Source organism: Gossypium raimondii, chromosome 9, assembly GCF_025698545.1.
Source record: "Gossypium raimondii isolate GPD5lz chromosome 9, ASM2569854v1, whole genome shotgun sequence".
NCBI classification, from domain to species: Eukaryota; Viridiplantae; Streptophyta; class Magnoliopsida; order Malvales; family Malvaceae; genus Gossypium; species Gossypium raimondii.
The window spans coordinates 18,575,163-18,591,387 of record NC_068573.1 but is presented as its reverse complement, the minus strand read 5'-3'; positions in this window follow the sequence as shown (position 1 = coordinate 18,591,387).

Here is a 16,225-nt window from a genome sequence, read left to right as displayed (position 1 = left end):
ATTTCGGCGTTGGAAAAACATTAGCAACCCTCCAAGAGCATTTTTATTGGCTGAAAATGAAAAGGGACGTCGAACGAGTGTGTGCGCGATGTGTGACGTGCAAGAAGGCCAAATCCAAGATTAAGCCACACGGGTTGTATACGCCACTCCCTATACCCGACGCACCTTGGGAGGACATCTCTATGGATTTTGTCCTTGGATTGCCTAGGACTAAGACGGGGAAGGACTCTATTTTTGTTGTTGTTGATCGTTTCTCAAAAATGTCTCATTTTATTTCTTGTTCAAAAACTGATGATGCCATTCACATTGCTAATCTTTTCTTTAAGGAAATTGTTCGTTTGCATGGCATCCCGAGGACGATTGTTTCTGATCGAGATGCGAAGTTTTTGAGCCATTTTTGGAGATCGCTTTGGGGAAAGCTCGGAACTAAGTTGCTATTTTCAACCACTTGCCACCCCCAAACAGATGGACAAACGGAAGTGGTCAATCGAGTGCTATCAACTTTGTTATGAGCCATCATACGAAAAAATCTCAAGACATGGGAAGAGTGTCTACCGCATATTGAATTTGCGTATAACCGATCCGTTCATTCGGCAACCAAACACTCTCCTTTTGAAATCGTTTATGGATTTAACCCGTTAACTCCTTTAGATTTAGTGTCTTTGCCTAATGATCACCTTATCCATGCAGATGCTAGAAAAAAGGCCGAATATGTAAAGGAGTTACATCGGAAAGTTCGAGCCAACATTGAAGCAAAAACCGAAAGTTATACTCAGAAGGCGAACAAGGGTCGTAAAAGAGTTATCTTCGAACCGGGTGATTGGGTTTGGGTTCACATGAGAAAGGAACGTTTCCATGCGAAGGTCAAAGCTACTACCACGTGGTGACGGACCTTTTCAAGTTTTGGAGCGAATCAACGAGAACTCTTATCGACTTGATCTACCAGGTGAGTATAATATAAGTGCAAGTTTTAATGTCTCTGACTTATCCCCTTTTGATGCGATTCGATTTGAGGGCAAATCGCTTTGAAGAGGGGAGGATGATACTGCCACGCCTCAAGTCCTACCTAGCTCGAACAAGGAGCCGTTGGAGTTGCCCCAAGGTCCCATCACCCGATCACGAGCTAAACAATTCAAGGAGGCTGTTTTGCTTTAGTTGACAAAGTTTGGGCGAGATCTTGGTTGGTCACATCGAGGAAGATTGGACCAACTCGAAAAGCAATCCGTGCACTTTAATACGAGCTGAATTAACTTCCATTTCAGCTCAATGAGCTCGAATTAGCTCAACTTCACTCAAACCTTTTCAATTCACAATATCAACTAGACATTAATTTAATAGTGAATATTTATTTAAGTCGATTTAATTAGTTTATTACAGCTTATTAATATGTTTGTTGCATGTTTTTAATATGTCAAGTTTTATTACATGATTTTAAGTTGCTTTAAAGCTGTCGAATTTAATGAGCTGATTTTAGTGATATAGTTGACCGAATTAATGTTTCATGGTTTTAATATTAATTTTGTTCAGCTAAATATCATATTAATTTTAGTTCTTCTTATTTATATAGGTTGGTAGAATGTGTGGGATCATTTAACAAGGTTAGCCAATTTGAAGATTCATTTTAGCAAGGTGCATGCATGTTAGATACATTGCACCTGGAGATACATGCATCAAATTGGTGAGCTGAATTCAACATTCCTAGGTGACTATTCGGCCAAGGGAGCTAATGTTTCCAACTCCAAAGCTGCCCATTAATTCCTTTCACATTTGCTGGATGCATCTTGGCTTCTCGGTTCCATGTGTTCACACTCCATGACTCTTCAACGTTGAGCTTTCACACTTGAATTGGCTGCTCATTATCCTCTTAATTGCTGGTCACCTTTCACCAAAAGTTACAACATAAATGAGCTAATTTATACCCATTGGCGAACCTAGCTATCCATGCATCATCCAAGTTTTTCTAAGTCCAATGCTTCATCTAGAAGGTGTCTAATGGAGCTCCATGTTCAAATTTAATCTAGCTAGTTCATTTAAGTGATTCATTTGCTTAATTTTTAAGGAATGTAAGTGACCATTCGGCTAGCTTAGGTGTTGCTTATAAATAGCTAAAATTTTACTTTGTAAAGAACTTTTGACATTTTTAATTAGCGAATTGCTGCCAAAATTGTGAGGCATTTTCTCTCAAATTTCGTTCGAGACCCATAAGACTTATCTAAGCTTTTAGTGGCGTCTTTCCGAGTCTTTTTCGAACTTATCACTCCTTAAACCCGAGTGTGGCATTCACCTTTGATACCTTTGGTTCATACTTTCCTAAGTATCGGGTCAAGGTCCTTTTCAACCATTTCCAATTCATTTAGGTCCTATAAGTTTCGGGTCGACACTTTTCTTTAGTGTTGGTTCATTCTTGACCTCTTTGAACCATTACCAATTCGTGCCAAATACCATACCATTTCATACCAATTCCATACCATTTCGTACCAATTCCCAAATACCAAAATTTACCAAAACCAAATACCATTTCTTAATTATCTTAAACCGAACTCTTCCATTCTATTCATACCATTTCGACTTAAACCAAATCCACATCCAACTTTGCACAAACTTATCTTACTTCTTTGTACACAAATATATTCTAACTCCTTCTCGTCTAATCTACTTCTTCGTTTACGATCGGGAACCAAACGACTCGGACTCAACTACTAAACTGAGATCGTATCACCACCCCCAAACGGATGGCCAAATGGAAGTGGTCAACCGAGTGCTATCTACTTTGTTAAGAGCCATCATACGGAAAAATCTCAAGTCATGGGAGGAGTGTTTACCGCATATAGAATTTGCGTACAATCAATCCGTTCATTCGGCAACCAAATACTCTCCTTTTGAAATCGTTTATGGATTCAACTCGTTAACTCATTTAGATTTAGCGTCTTTACCTAACGATCAACTTATTCATGCAGATGCTAAAAAGAAGGCCGAGTATGTAAAGGAGTTACATCGAAAAGTTCGAGCCAACATTGAAGCAAGAACCGAGAGTTATGCTAGGAAAGCGAATAAGGGTCGTAAAAGAATTATCTTTGAACTTGGTAATTGGGTCTGGGTTCACATGAGAAAGGAACGCTTTCCCGCCCAACGTAGATCAAAGCTATTACCGCGTGGTGACGGACCTTTCCAAGTTTTGGAACGAATTAACGAAAATTCTTATCGGCTTGATCTACCAGGTGAGTATAACATAAGTGCAAGTTTTAATGTCTCTGACTTATCCCCTTTTGATGCAGATTCCGATTTGAGGGCAAATCGCTTTGAAGAGGGGGAGGATGATACGGCCACGCCTCAAGTCCAATCTAGCTCGAGCAAGGAGCCTTTGGAGCTGCCTCAAGGTCCCATCACCCGATCACGAGCCAAACAATTCAAGGAGGCTGTTTCGGCTTTAGTTAACAAAGTTTGGGGCGAGACTTTGGTTGGGCACATCGAAGAAGCTTGGACCAACTCGAAGAACACTCCATGCATTTTACTACGAGCTGAATTAACTTCCAATTTAGCTCAATGAGCTCAAATCAGCTCAATTTAGCTCAAAACTTGCAAATTCAGCTCAAATAATTTTTGCTATTTAATTTGTCTCAAATCTGGTCGGATTTAATTATGCATGATTAATTGTGTTTTTCCTACATGTTATTAAGTCAAATTAATTTCCTACAGCTTATATATAAGTCTTAATACATGTTTTTAATGTGTCTTGTCCAAACCGAATTAATTAGACTTAGTTTAATTAATTGAGTTTTGTTTTAATTATTTGGATTAATGTTGTCTAAATTTCGTTTTAATATGATTCAGCTGAATAATGATCAACTAAATTCATTTGTTCATGTTGTGTAGGTTGGCCGAATGTGGATGGAAGCATTTAAGCTAGGTGCATGCATCATAGGTTCAATGAATGTGGCGTTACATGCATGAGGAATGTTCAGCTGATTTTAAATGATTCAAGAACCAGCATATTGCCGTTCACACATGAAGTTCACACTCTTGGCTTTTCAGTTTGGAATGTTCACACAAGGACTCTTTGAACCGAGTGTTCACATTTCATTTGGCCATTCAAATCCCTCTTAATGGCTGGTCACTTTTCAGCAAAAGATACAACTTAAATAAGCTCATTTATGTACATTGGCCGAATCTAACTCCTTCATGCACCATTCAAAGTGACCAAGGTTCAATGGGAGTTCTAGAAGCTTGTCAAGTTCAGCCGAATCTAGCTAGCACATTCAAGTGGTTCATTTGCTTACTCCTTAAGGATTGAAAGAGACCATTCGGCTAGCTTAGGAGATTATTATAAATAGCTGAATTTTTACTTTGTAAAGGACTTTTGACATTTTAAGTAACGAATTGCTGCCAAATTTGTGAGGCATTTTCTCTCAAATTTCATTCGAGACCCGTAAGACTTATCTAGCTTCTAGTGGCGTCTTTTCGAGTCTTTCTTTCGAACTTATCACTCCCTAAACCCGAGTGTGGCGTTCACCTTTGATACCTTTGGTTCATACTTTACTAAGTATTGGGTCAAGGTCCTTATCCACCATTTCCAACTCAATTTGGTCCTATAAGTTTCGGGTCAGCACTCTTCTTTAGTGTTGGTTCACTCTTGACCTTTTTGAACCATTACCAATTCTACCAAATACCATACCATTTCGTACCAACTTCCATACCATTTCGTACCAATTCCTAAATACCAAATCGTACCTAAACCAAATACCATTTCTTGTTTATTCCTAAACCGAATTCGACCATACTAATCATATCATTTGACTTAAGCCAAATCCACATCTTATTTTGATCGAACTTATTTTACTTCTTTGAACACAAATATATTCTTTCTTCTTCTTGTCTAATATACTTCTTCGTTTACGATCGGGAAATAAACGACTCGGGTTCAACTATTAAACTGAGATCGTATCAAGTAGGAATCACCATTTTAATGTTTTTTAAATCATCATCGATCCTCTCTCGATCTCTTGGTCCCCGTGCTCGTTGGCCTTGTCGCCTTGCACTTTGTCGCGAAGCTCGATCACTTTCAACGTCACTTGCTTCATATAGATCATTTGCATGTTGCCATGGACGTTCTCGCTCTCTTCTCGAGATAGGAGGGGTGTTCGCACGTTGGCTTCGTTCCTCCATTTGTTCCATTCGTTCATGAAGGGAATCAAATTGAGGTTGGAACAAACGAGAAATTTCTCGGACGATTGCTTGAACTCAAACTCCGGGAACGTTTCTCCTTGGTTGAAGATTAACTCCTCCACCAGCGGCATTCGAGGCTCCTCCACTTGTTGCTCGTCGTTCCGGACTCCTAGACATGATGATTAAAATTAAGAAATTATCCTCACCACAAAAACCTCACAATTTCTCTCACAAGAAAAGAATTCATTCCTCTCGTGTTTCACTCTATTTTTGGCTCTTATCTTGATGTACTCTCTTGCCTTTTACCTCTCAAATCCAACTCTCGATATTCTGAAAAGCTACTTAGATTTATCCACACTTGTGGGTCGGCTTCAAGGGGTTTGCAAGGGAGAGTCGTATAAAATGGTTTAGGGTAGGCTCGAAAGAAAGAAAGGTTTAAGATGTGGCGTATAAAATGGATTCACTAATTGGAAAAGAAGAATCTCTTGAAATTTTTTTTTAAATAGCGTGAAATTTCACTAAAATGGATATAAAAGAGTGTAGAATGTGATTTTGGAAAAAAATTTGTTGAAGTGTCTCCAGACGTTTTTTTTACGGATCTTTCACGTTCTTTTCATCCGCACCTAGACCGTATGCAATTTTTTTTTCAATTTTTGTTTTTTCTTTTCAATTTTTTTTCGGTTTTTTTTCTTTTCAATTTTTTTCGAATCTACAATTTACGTACCTAAATTAACCAGCTCTGATACCAACTGATACGAGCTCGTTTCAGATGATGTGACGAGTCGTATTATGTTCCCGATCGAATTTAGGTAGTGTCGATTTAGTTCAAATTCAATAGATGAGTTATAATGGTTGTAAATGGCTTAGGAAACAAAATGGGAATAAATGGTTTCCAATGAAACAAGAACGAACCCTTATTAACAAATAAGGACCCGGGCTTAAAGGTTTCAAAGAAAAAGAAATAAAAAATGGTAGATAAAACTGAGACCCTCTATTTAGCAAAATAGGAACCTTCGGTATATTTGTGAACGCCACACCAAGGGTGATAAGTTCGAAACAAAGTCAGATTGACGCCACTCGTAAAGATAAGTCAATTGAGCTTTGAAGAATAAAGAGAGTGAATTGCCTCACTAAAATGATATTTCATTCAGAAATTCGTCAAAAGTCCTTTTACAAGAAAAAAAGAAACTATTTATAGACGAAATCAACTAGTAGCCGAATAGACAAGTTCAAGACTTAATTTCTAAGCAAACATTCAACTAAAATTTAGCTTAACTTCATGAATATGGGGCAATGTAGATTCGGCGGAATTGTGACCAACTATGAAGCTTCCACCTTAAGCAAATGGATCTTGGAGATGCATGTAGCAGCTACATTCGGCTAATGGGTTTAAATGAGCATTCAAGAGGCAACTCTTGCTGAAAAATTACCAATAATAAAGAGAGTACTTGAGCAGCCATATCAGGTGTGAATGGACGGTTTTGAAGAGCCTTAAAGTGTGAACACCTTGAACCGAATGGCCAAAAGATTTCCAGCAATGTGAAGGAAATAAATGGCAGCTTTGGATAATGAACAATCATCTCTTTTGGCCGAATGGACACATAGAAAACTTAAAAATTAGCACACCAATTTTAATGCATTCCATGCATGTATCGTTAGGTGCATGAACCCAATATGCATGCATCTTCACATCCATTGAATCTTCATGCATGAATCTGTCCAATTCACCTTCAAATTAATTGCAACTAAAAACACACATAAACTTAATTAATTTCAAGCAAATTCAGTTGAACTAAATTAAAGTATAATGTGAACATCCTAAATAACATTGAGACAACTTAAATATTAACAAATCATAACACATAAATTAATTTGACAGATTTAAAACATGTAATAATTTAGACAAACTAAATGTAATCAAGACATCTTTAATTTGACTAAATCAAGACATATTAAACACTTATATTAATTAAAGACATATTTATAAGCTGTAGTAAAACTAAATTAAAGCTTATTTAAATGGTCCAAAAATTCCAGCAATTTATTAACTAGCTGGAACGAAATTCAACTTCAAAGAAGTTGAAAATGTTCAGCTCATCTCTAAGCTCCTTGTTTTCTTTTTCCTCAATTCGTTCCACAAGTGCTGAAATAGCATCTTTGAATCGTTTAGCTCTAGCTCGCGTTATCGGACCAATAGGTACCTTAATGTCTTCTTGTTCGTTCTCTACTAGGTTCATAGGCAAGCTCACATCAAAAACCCGAACCCAATATGACTTAAACTCGCATTAAAAGCTTAAAACTCATAATTCCTGTCATAATCCCGTCAAAAAATTTTGCTTCTATAATATTCACTAAAATGGTCCTAACTTGAGCTCCCAAACTCAAAATCGAGTGATTAAAAGTGTGTTTCGAATCTAAGAGATAGATGTTTGAATTTCATGTAGACATCACAACCTAGAAATGCCTAGATTTCATTCAAAAAGACGTCGTGAGTCTGCTGATTTCCTAAACTTGAGATTGGCAGCTTCAGTGAATGGAATTTAATAAATTTCACCCCATCCGTTCACGGATCATTCTTCTTTTTCTGAAAAAGATTTGTCCTTAAATCTTGTATTTGATTGAACCTTGGTTTGATTTGCTTGGCCTTTGACATTATTGTTTAGCCTTGAGTTAATGTGAGCCCATCTCATCCATGGGTTTGAAATTGGGCCTTGAGACTCGCATCATTCCTCCTACCTTAAGAAGATTCGTCCCCAAATATTTAGCTGTACAAAAAGAAAAAGGATAGAATAACAAATAATAAAATGACAAAAAAATACTTACCTAAGCTTTCTTGTGCGCCAAAACTATCTTTAAGATCAAAGATATGATTTTGATCTTCCAAATTAGCATGGATCAAGTATCTATCCTTCAAAAATAAACCATGAACACTAAACAAAGAAATATTAGGCACATGAGTGTTCAAGTAAAAAATAATCTTTAACTTTCTTTGAATATGCATGGTCATCCACAAGAATTTCCAACGATGAGTCAATAATTTCACATAATTATAAAAATCAAGTAGTTTAATATTATTATGTAAAAATTCATATCTAAAGTCTAAGGTAGAAAATTTTGTTGCAAGATCAAATGCATGAGGTTCTTTAATAAACCTATCAAGTGTGATACGAACCACCTCGTGTTGAGTCGAGTCGTATTTGAATTGCCCGATCGTGAATTGGGTAGGATAGATTCGTTTCGGTTTTAAAAGAAACAAAATAGAGATAATGGCTTCAAACAAAGGTAGTAGACCAAATAGATAAGAAACAATAATGAATTAATTGGCTAAGACCGAGAATGAACCAACAACAATGGATTGTTGATCCGAGTCTCAAAATGGTTCTTAGGTGTTTATCGGTTTAAGGAAACAGTAAGGAACCTTGACCCACTATCAACTATGATAGGAACCAAAGGAATATTGAATGCCACACCAAAGGTGATAAGTTTGGTAAACAAAGAAAAGATAGACGCCACAAGCTACGCATGATAAGTCAAATCAATTTCGTAAGAACAAAAAGAATTGGATAACTCACAATTCAAAGATTTCATGTATATTCAGCAAAAGGTTTTTTTTACTAAGGCTGATTACATCTATTTATAGTGCTAGAACAAGGTAATCGAATGGTCAAAAACATCCAACTTAATGTGCCATAACAACTCAAGTCTTTTCTTATGCTTGAACCAAATAACTCCTTCCTTGAAGTCACTTCAATTCAGCTTATTTGAATGTCTTTAATTGCTTGAAAATGACTTTTGAGTTGTCCTTGGCCAGCTGAATAGACACCATCTTATTAACCAGCTCATTAATGACATTTTAAAGGCTTGATTAATTCTCTTGAAAGCTCAAAAAAACTGCTGGAAGAAGAAAGCTTACTGTCGAATTTTAAAGGGCATAAAATGCTCTTTAAAAACTCCTTTAATGATATTTAAGCTTCCTTTATAACAGCCCCTTTAATTGTAACTGAAAATAACTTGAACGGCCACATAATTCAATGTATAGCAGCCTTGAATTGTAACAACTTTGAGCTGAAAAGTCACCTGCAATAAACACATTAAAATGAGTTTATTAAACACATGAAAACACTTATTAATCATAACACACATTATTACTTACTTAAATAAATGAAATAAAACATATATGCTATAATTATTCCAACAACTAGTTTAATTAAAGAAGCATAATTAAATGAACTTAATTCATGCATCAGTAAATAATCATAGGAACTAGATTAATTAAGAAGCACCTTATTTAATAAAGTTCAATAATTAACTCATTTATTAAAACTTAAGATGAGTTGAATTAATTGATCAGCAACTCATTTTATAAACTAAGATAAGTTTAATTAAAATAAAAAAATTCAGCTTGCAATAAATTGCAAGTGACGCCTATTGAACGGTTCGAAGCACGACTATCGAATTCGGCTACTTGCTCTCCCCAAGCTCGTTCCACATAGCCTGCTATTGCATTTCAAAATTTCTTAACTCTTGATTGAGTTATTGGCCCTCGTGGCAGCTTAATGGATTCAGTAGTAATTTCCCGGGCTAAGGTCGCATCATTCCCGCTCTTCGAGGCAATTTGTTCCCAAATCTTCACCTACATCAAAAAGGGATAAATCAGCAGCATTAAAAGTAGCACTAACCCCATACTCACCAGGTAAATCTAACTTATAAGCATTATCATTAATCCTCTCCAAGACTTGAAAAGGTCCATCTTGATATAGAGGCGCGCACGGACCAAGATCGAGTTGCCAAGTCACGGGAAACCCCTACGAAAGCTCTAACGAACAGATCTGAAATCAAAACAAATAATGAGATTAAATCTGGAAATTTCAAGATCTGGAATAAGAACCCAAAAATCAGCAAGATATAATCAAGAATCGAAACACTTAGGAGAAGAGGTTTCTTTAAAACCAAGATCACGAATTAGCAATCAAGAACAGATCCAATCTGCCGAATCTGAGAAAACAAACACAAGCAGCAAATTAAACTTAAAATTTCAGCAAATAAATGGAATAAAATTGGGGTTTTGGATGGCAAGAAAAAAAGAAGTAGAATCGAAGAATCAAACGCAATTGAAAGGAAAGAAAAGATGCGAATCTGCCAATGAGTTGATTCGGCCAAGAATGATCAATTTCCAGTAACTGAATGTTCCCCAAATTGAATATGACCCAACTGACCAAGCCCTAGAAATTGGGGATTTTGATATCGAATCTTTGCTTCCAACGAGGGAAAAATAAATTGTCAATTCTTGGAGTTGGAATGTGGTTGAAAGAACACAAGAATAACAGCAAATAAGTAAGATAAAGAATTTGATGTGAACAGGCCTCGGTGATGAGAGTTGAGTCGTAGATGTGCCCGATCGTGAATTGGAGTAATTTGAAAGTTTTACAAAATAGGCTAGAAGAAAAGGAATTATTTAGGCTCAAAAGAGTTTTGTTGGTTTAGGAAATGAAACATAAATCAATGGATGAAGTTTGGGCTAAGTATTCAAAGCCGAACTAACACAATAGGAGTGTGTTAACCCGTAACTTAGGAGAATGCTTAGGTTGGTAGGGTGTTGATGGAAGGTTTGTTAAGTGGATAGAAACTTCGACCCACTATCAATGATGATAGGAACCTCAGTATGAATCGAACGCCACACTTTCGGTATTAAAGTGATAAGTTCGGATAGAAAGACGGGTTGACGCCACAAGGGTTACTTGATAAGTCAGACGAGTCTTTGGAGAACAATGAGAGTTAAAAACAAACTCACAAAGTAATCAGATTTCATATAAGTTTCAAAAGTATATTGTCTAACCTTTTACATGTTTACAAGCCAACTATTTATACTAAAACTAGGACATGAATAGCCAATTCTGGCCATTAATAAGTAACATGAATCAGCCCATGAACCGATTTTAATGATATATGTTCATCCATTGAATGACATTTAAGTCACATTCGTCCCCCCTTGCCATCCATAGATGCATCCTTAGTCATGAAGCAAATGTTTGTTCATCATGGGTAATAAATTTGACTTCTAGAATCTGCCCATTCATCCCTTCAATTTGGATAGTGCTTTTAAGGCTCCTTTGTTTCCCACGAAAAAGGCTCCTAGGTGAGCTCAAACAACGGCTTAAATGCGGGTTTTAATTTGTCGCTCATGCATTCTCTTAATTGAGACGGCACATTAATGGCTCTATTGAAGGGACCGAAATAGCACATGGAGAAGAGGGATTTTAATGCCGTCCCATGCATAGGGAGAAGAATCGCAAGAACCAATTTAATGTCGTCCAAGCATGCATCAAAATTCAAGAGCCATTGATCTTCACGAAAAGGCTCATAGGAAATAGGAATCAGCGACCCTTAATGAGTCCTTTGCTATGCACGAAAATGGATGTCTAGAAACACAATGCATGCTTCTAAAGGAGAAGTCAGACTCTTTAAATGCTTCCTTTGCTATTAAACCAAATGATTCAAAGAAATTAAGTCTATTGTAGACACATTAAATTCGGCACTAGCATTAAACCTGCACAATAAATTGTTCTTTAAATTAGTCCCCATATCCATGCACTGCACACATTTAAATCACCATTAACTCAAGTTTAAGGCAAAACAAAATTGGGTCAACAAGGCATATTAAATTAAATTTGTTTAGGAAAAATGCAGCAGACCAACTTCCCTTTAAATGCCGTTCCATGCATGGGAACATCTCCTTAAATGCATGTTTCCTTTGCCATTTAGCGAATTCAATGACTGCAGACACAAAATAAATTCGGTCAAATAATTCATGCACATTACAATTAATTTGGCACCTACTGTTTGAACATAATTAATCTCATGCTTGAACCAAGACAAACTAATTAGCCATATTAATTCGGCTGGACATGAATTAAATTCGGCAGCCACAAGACACATTAAAGAGGTTCATTAATTCGGCTGAATTCAAGCATATTAAGTCAACAATGAGACATATTAAATTCGGCTGCCACATGGTCAACAAAGCATAATAAATTCGGCAGCCACATTAGGACACTTTTAAGACATGTTATGATTCAAACAATATAAATGCATATATAATAAATTCGGCTGAAACATAGACAAATTAAATGCATGCCTTAACCTATGACAAATTAATGTGTACTAATTAAAAACGTAATTAAATCATGTACTAAATAAAGCAAATTTAATATAAAAATTATTAAACCCAAATTAAATCATGTGCATGCTGAAATTAACAAACTAACTAATGAACTTAATTTATTCCAGCAACTATGTAAAAGCATAAGTTAAAATAAATTGAAGTTCAAACTTAATGATCTGAAATTAGCTCGAATTGAGCCTCATTGAACTGAACCAAGGATGTTTTCGGGGCAGGGTCGTATCAGAATTGACCCAAGAGAAACAAAGAAATAAATCGAAACAGCAAGAAATAAAGAAAAGTCCTAAGAACCCTTGAATTCCCAAAAGAATTCACAAATCCCTTCAAACGGCTCTAATCTCCCCTCCAAAGAATATCAATGGCAAGAAGAAGGCTGAAGATGGCTCCCACAATCAAAAGATTGTTAAAACAACTTCTAAAGAAAACCCAAGAGAGAATTCTTGGAGAAAACTCAAAGAGAATTCGCACTTAAACAAATCTGAAATTTTTGATATAATTGAGAAGTATCTAACAAGGTGGCTGGCCAAGCCTTTATATAGGCTTTTCAAATGTTTTCCTGATCTAATTAGAAAACTAAAACTAAAAAAACTCCTAATTATTTTAATTTTAAATGGAAATTCGGCTAAGGGCTTTTAATTGGGCTTCTTAGACTGAATATTTACATAAAAATTTAAACTAAGTATTTAAAAAAATAAAACTTTACAAATTGGGTCACTTTGACAATTTGGCCTGATTTTCAAGTAAGTATGGTTTGTCTTCTTGTTTGGGCTTGGGCTGGGCCTTTGTGACTCGTATCACATCTCCTCGTGGTAAAAGTTTGGAACGTCTTTGAACAGGAAATCTCTCTTTGCGCGTGTGAGTCCAAACCCAATCTGATGCGATCCCAATCGCATCATGTTATGGCACCACTCGTTGCCATCGAGATTGGCCTAAACACGAGGGCCCCAAGTGCAAGATGAAGCTCAACATCAGCTCAACGAGCTCAATCTTAGTTTTCCCAGCTTGAATTTAGCTCCTCAAGCTCCATTTAGCTCAGTTCAGCTCACATGAGCTTAATTCAGCTCGTTTGAGCTCGATTTAATTTCTTTTTAATTGTTTTTGCTGGAATAAATTAGTTTAAAGTATTTAATAAATTTAATTATGTGTGTTAAATATGTTTTACTTTAATGCATGTAATTAATATGTCATAATTATTGCATGTGTTTATTATGTCCTAGTTATTACATAGTATAAATGCGTCAATATTATTACATTAAATTAACGTGTCTTGTTGTTGATTTTCTAGTCGAATTTAAAGAACAATTAAATGTGCAGGTACATCCTCCCTAGGACGGCATTAAAAGCTGCTGCTGGTGTTTTTCTTGTGGCCATTTAATGGACGGTAATTAATGGAGAAGCATGAACTTTGACTTGCAATTAAGGAAGAGGTTACTGATTTCCTTTCTCCAAGACACCTTTTTCGTGTTCAACAAAAGCCTTAAAAGAGTCCTGCTGGCCGAATTCAATGTGCAGCAAAAACATGTATTAAAGGAGCTGTCCAGCATGCAAGGGACATCCATTAATGAATTGCTGAAGAGAGAATGCATGGATAGCACTAAAGCTGCTGACTTCTCCTTTTCCCATATGCCTTTTCATGGAGATCAATGGACAAGAGTTAATTTCCAACAGGTGCTATTTTCGTGAACATCAAAGGGCTGCTGGTTGGTATTTCCAAGTAGCCATTCGACTAACATCATGCTTGGTGTTTCCTTTCTTCAAGGCTGAACTTCCCACTCTCCAAAGAAGCTTTTAAAGTCATCTTAAACTACCAAGGCCGAATGTAGACTAGTCCATAAAGTTCTCCATCAATGTCTAGCCGAACCATCTCGTTCTAGAAGCTATTTTTTTAGATTTCTAAGCCAAGTGACCTAGGAAACTACAAGGGGCGTTTAAGGAAGCTTGCAAGCAATTTCAGCTTAATTAAGCTGAATTAAGACTGTCTATTTATCTACCTTTTGTGTCCATTCGGCTAGACATTCAATATTAGTTGTTTTGTAATCATTTGAAGTTTAGACAATATACTTTTGAACCTTTTATGAATTTTGATTACTTTGTGAGTTTGTTTTCAACTCTCATTGTTCTCCAAAGACTGGTCTGAATTATCAAGTATCCCTTGTGGAGTCAAACCCTTTCTTTGTTATCCCGAACTTATTACTTTGTACCCAAAGTGTGGCGTTCACTTATACCAAGGTTCCTATCATCTTTGATAGCGGGTCAAGGTGTCATTCACCCATTTCACGATCATTCACAACATTTTCCAAACCTAAGTATTCCTATAAGTCTCGGGTTAACGCAGCCCTATTGTGTTAGTTCGGTCTTGAATTCTTAGCCAAGCCTATTCATCATTTCCTGAACCATTCCATATCTTATTTGAACTTATTTGAGCCGAAATATCATCTTTCTTTAACCTAATCTTTGAAAGGTTTACACCTTACTCAATTCACGATCGGGCACATCAACGACTCGACTCACATCACCGAGTCGGTTCGTATCACCATCACCAGGTTCAAATATCACTCATTTACGGTCCTTGTTAACTTGATGAGCATATTGCTCCGTTCTTCGTTCAATATTATTCCTAACTCGCTGATGCAATTGTTTCACAAAATCTGCCTTTTTCTTTCCATCTACATGTACCAATTTATTAGAAGGTAAAGGCAACAAATCCAATGGAGTTAAGGGATTAAATCCATACACTACCTCAAATGGTGAAAACTTGGTAGCTGAATGTACCGATCGATTGTATACAAATTCAATGTGAGGTAGACACTCCTCCCAAGTTTTTGAATTCTTACGAATTATGGTCCGCAGTAGTGTTGACAAAACTCTATTTACAACCTCCGTTTGGCCATCAATTTGGGGATGACTTGTGGTGGAAAATAATAGCTTAGTTCCAAGTTTTCCCCATAAAGTCCTCCAAAAGTGCCTGAGAAATTTAGTGTCTCGATCCAAAACAATGGTTCTTGGAACGCCATGCAATCGTACAATCTCCCTAAAAAATAGATTGGAAACATTTAAAGCATCGTCAGTTTTGTTACATGCAATGAAATAAGCCATTTTTGAAAATTGATCAACTACAACAAACACAGAATCTTTTCCATTCTTTATTCTAGGAAGACCCAAAACAAAGTCCATAGAAATATCCATCCGTGGCATTTCCGAGATCAGTAGTGGAGTATAGAGTCCATGTGGCTGAATCTTTGATTTTGCCTTCTTGCAAACAATACAGCGATTGCACACTTTAGCCACATCTCGTTTCCTCTTCGGCCAATAAAAGTGTTCTTGAAGAACGACCAAAGTTTTGGCAATACCAAAATGTCCCATTAAACCCCCACTGTGTGCTTCATGAACCAGCAAATTTCTAGTTGATCCTTAGGGTATGCACAACTTATTTTCTCTAAATAGGAATCCATCTTGCTGATAGTACTTATCATACGCACCTTGCACACATATCTTGTAAATTTATCCAAAATCAGAGTCATCAGCATATAATTCCTTTAAATAAGCAAAACCAAGTAATTTGACATCCAAATAATTTAAAAGAGCATACCTTCGCGATAAAGCATCCGCAACGATATTTTCCTTACCTTGCTTATATTTAATCACATATGGAAAGGATTCTAAGAATTCTACCCAATTTGCATGTCATTTGTTGAGCTTAGTTTGCCCTCTCAAATGCTTTAAAGCCTCATGGTCTGTGTGTACAGCGAACTCCTTAGGCCAAAGGTAATGCTGCCATGTTTCTAATGCATGTATCAATGCGTACATTTCCTTGTCATAGGTGGGATAATTAAGCGTAGCTCCATTAAGTTTCTCACTAAAATAAGCCACCAGTTGCCCATC